Source organism: Lampetra planeri, chromosome 63 (assembly GCF_965212315.1).
Source record: "Lampetra planeri chromosome 63, kcLamPlan1.2.h2, whole genome shotgun sequence".
Taxonomy (NCBI): Eukaryota; Metazoa; Chordata; class Hyperoartia; order Petromyzontiformes; family Petromyzontidae; genus Lampetra; species Lampetra planeri.
Window position 1 is genome coordinate 3,242,388 of NC_136169.1, and position 4,222 is coordinate 3,246,609.

Sequence of the window (4,222 nt, forward strand, 5' to 3'; positions counted from 1 at the left end):
ACCCGTGACACCTGGGTCTGCCCCGTGACCTCCTGCCAGCGGGCGTTCGACACTTCACGTGGCCTCAAGGTGCACATGGCCTGGCTCAAAGGTCGTGTTGACGTCACCGCCACTTAGTGGCGAATGGCGGTTGTTGTTGTGTGGTGGTAACGGCCACAGTGATAACCGCGGGCATCTCGTTGAGCCGACTCGTAACAACCAGGGACATGCGGTCAGGGGAAGCAGGGCCTCGCCTGTCCAATGGAAATAGCTGTTGCGGAAAGTAAAAAAAAATCTAATACATTTTAAGATCTTTCCACCGATCTGTGTTATAAATGTAATTTCTGTACGATTCCAATCATTTTTATAGTCAAAATCGCCAAATTTGCGGAGCTCCGCTGCAAATACAGGAAGAGACGAGAGGTGAGGCAGCGACGAGCACAGCCTCCCCTCTGATTGCGCAACCCCTCAATAACTGGATGGAGCGCGGGCAATAAGCGCGTGCCTGTTACTATCTCAGTATATCACCAATGTAATATTTGTAGACCCCTTCATTTCATGTCCTCGATTTCCATAGTTCAGGTTAACTTATTTCACGTATGTGTATAAAGATATTTAGGCTCGCTGGTCTCGTCATGAAACTGCAATGAAAAAGCACCAGGGGAGGCAGCTATCACATCTGCCTCACTGAGGGGGACGTATCTAACACGCCCCCCTCAGTGGGGACACGCCTCCCTCAGTGAAGACACGCCCCCTCAGTGAGGACACGCCCCCTCAGTGAGGACACGCCCCCTCAGTGAAAACACACCCCCCTCAGTGAGGACACGCCCCCTCAGTGAGGACACGCCCCCTCAGTGAGGACCCGCCCCCCCGGTGGGGACACGCCCCCTCAGTGAGGACACGCCCCCTCAGTGAGGACACGCCCCCCTAAGTGAGGACACGCCCCCTCAGTGAAGACACGCCCCCTCCGTGAGGCCACGCCCCCCTCAGTGAGGACACGCCCCCTTCAGTGAGGACACGCCCCCCTCCGTGAAGACACGCCCCCCTCAGTGAGGCCACGCCTCCCTCAGTGTGGTGAATCTGGCTCTGACATTAGCCAATGCCTCCCCAGCCATTCACCTCACCGCACGCCACTCGTAACAACGTAGAGGTGGTTAGGGTGAACTTCTTTCGACACCGTACGTGGCCACTCGTCGAAACATTCTCTGTGGAGCCGATGCCTTGAACGGATGAATGGGAAATGTAGAAGCCGTGAATTTGGAACTTTGGTGAAACTCAATTTACAACCTTGATTTTAAGCCTTCTTGACTGCAGGGATCCATACTCTTTAGTTCTTTCGGTAAAGTCACGTAGGTATGAAATAAAATTAATCACGACGCTTCGGGCGCAACACAAGTGTCCATCATCAGGTGATGATGGACGCTTGTGATGATGCACGCTTGTGTTGCGCCCGAAACGTCGTGATTTATTTTATTTAATACCTACGTGACTTTACCGAAAGAACCGACGAGTATGAATTTACAACGACGAATAGTGCCACAAAAAAAAAGCGACAGGAGTGAAAAGTATCGGACGGGTAAGCGAATCACACACACGCAGAAAAAAAAAACGAAACGAAAACGACACTTAAATTTCGATTTAAAGCTTTCGTGACTGCAAGGATTCATCTTCTTGGTTCTTTCGGTAAAGTCACGTAGAAGGGAAATAATAAAAATGAGACGCTGTCTCCCCGACAGACCTGGTCTTCACCTGAGGACGGCTGCTTGCGTTGTGGCCGAAACGTCGTGAGAATATTTTTTTTTAATTTTATTATTTCCCTTCTACGTGACTTTACCGAAAGAACCAAGAAGATGAAAACGGCACTTATTATTATTTTATCACGCGACATTTTTTGCCAATATCAAAACATGAAAAAATAAAAATAGGTTTAAGCCTTTGTCGCAATAAAACAGGAGTTGTGTTGAGATGTTCAAACACAAAATAGATACATTTTTTCAAGGAATCATGTCTGCATTAACCACGCACAGTGCATGTGTTCGCCATAAGTGTTCAACACGAATGTTTGCCACGAGTGTTCACTACAAGTACGTGTGGTTAATGCAGACTTTAATCCTTGAAAAAAGTTTATATTCGGTGTTTGAGCATCTTAGCACAACTGCCGTTTAATTTCCGGAAAGGGTAAAACCTTACTCTTTGGTTCTTTCGGTAAAGTCACGGAGGTGAAAATAAAATAAAAATAAATAAAATAACTAAATCACGACGTTTTCTTCGTTCTTTCGGTAAAGTCAAGTAGAAGGGAAATAATAAAAGAATAAAAATAAAACTTAATAAGATACAATTCTCACGACGTTTCGGCCACAACGCAAGCTGCCGTCCTCAGGTGAAAAACAGGGCTGTCGGAAAGACAGCGTGGCCGAAACGTCGGGAGAATTTTATCTTACTATGTTTATTTTTATGATTTTATTATAATTTTATTATTTCCCTTCTACGTGATTTTACCGAAAGAACCAAGAATATGAATCCCTGCAGTCACGAAAGCTTTAAATCGAAATTCAAATCACTACGTTTCGGAGGCAATACAAGCTTCCGTCATCAGGTGGGACAACCACAGCAAAATAATGTTTAACTGGTAGTGGGCAGAGAGAGCTGTATGTGACAAGCGATTATATAGGGTAAGAGCCAGGGATCTAGAATTAGGGTACAACCTATTCTTATTTTGTCATACTATTTACGTCATCCCACCAGCTCAGGCCAACCGAGCTATCTGGTAATACTGGTAGGAACTTCCTGGTTACACCAGTCCACAGGGGATTATTGTGTCCGTCCGTCGTGCATCAAAAAAATGGGAGGGGTGGGGCTGGGTGGAGAGGGGAGGGTGGGGAGGGGCTGGGTGGGGAGGGTGGGGAGGGGCTGGGTGGGGGGGTGGGAGGGGTGGGGCTGGGTGGGGAGGGGCTGGTCACCCCGTGGTGCCCTTATAAAACTCAACGTTTAACCTACTCACGCCGGCTTGTGCCCGCCCTCACAGTCGGCCATCTTTGCGGAATACACCACGCCGCCGTTGACCCTGGCAATTGACCGAGCGACCCAACGTTCCTACCAGCTCCCTCCGCAGGAATGTGTTTATTTTTTTTCAGAAACGACCAGCCCACAAATGATAGCTCAACGAAGTGTGGCTCGATCTTCGTGTGAGGAATTTATCGCAGCCAAATGCTCTAAAAGCGTGACGTTGTTTCTAAATGTGGAGGGGGGTTAAACTCCAGAGGGCCCCAGAGATAAATCCACGCGACCACGTATGAGTGATGCGATGAGGCCACTTCGTTGAGCTATCATTTGTGATGGTCAGATCGCATCTGAAAACACATTCCTGCGGAGGGAGCTAGTAGGAACGTTGGGTTGCTCGGTCAATGGCCAGGGTCAACGGCGGCGTGGTGTATTCCGCAAATATGGCCGACTGTGAGGGAGGGCACAAGCCGGCGTGAGTAGGTTAAACGTTGAGTTTTGTAAGGGCACCACGGGGTGACCAGCCCCTCCCCACCGAGCCCCACCCCTCCCACCCCCACTCAGCCCCACCCTCCCCACCCAGCCCCTCCCCACCCTCCCCTCCCCACCCAACCCCACCCCTCCCATTTTTGGATGCACGACGGACGGACGGACACAATAATCCCCTGTGGGCTGGTGGAACCAGGTGGTTCCTACCAGTATAACCAAATAGCTTAGTGGGCCTTACCTGGTAAAAACATTTTTAAAAAATCGTTATTTTTTCGTAAAAAAAAATTGTGATTTGCTCACCTTGCCTATCATTTGCACTCCCTGTCGCGTCTTGAGGCGGCGGCATTTTCTGTCGTCGCAACTTGTTTGACCTCGTGTCCCCGACTGGACACTCATAGCCCATCGGATTTCCCCAAGATAAGTAAATATTCGCGTTTACCATTCCTGACGTCAGCCGTCTCCATTGGGCTCGGCGGGGGCAGGCAGGAAGCCCCCTCGGACTGATGCAAATTGTCGCGACCGATCCCCGTATCTCGGATTTGGCGCACGGGTCGAAGTTTGCGCAGACCTACATCGCTGTCTAAACAACCCATGAACGCACTCTCTTGCGCAATCCTTATAACTCGATGGCCTTAATGGCAGGCAGGTACGCACACACACACACAGGGGGGGTGAGATACACACACACACACGCATGTACGTATCTCCCTCTCTGTGTATATATAGTCGTGTTATCTGCCATCCGAGCGAACAC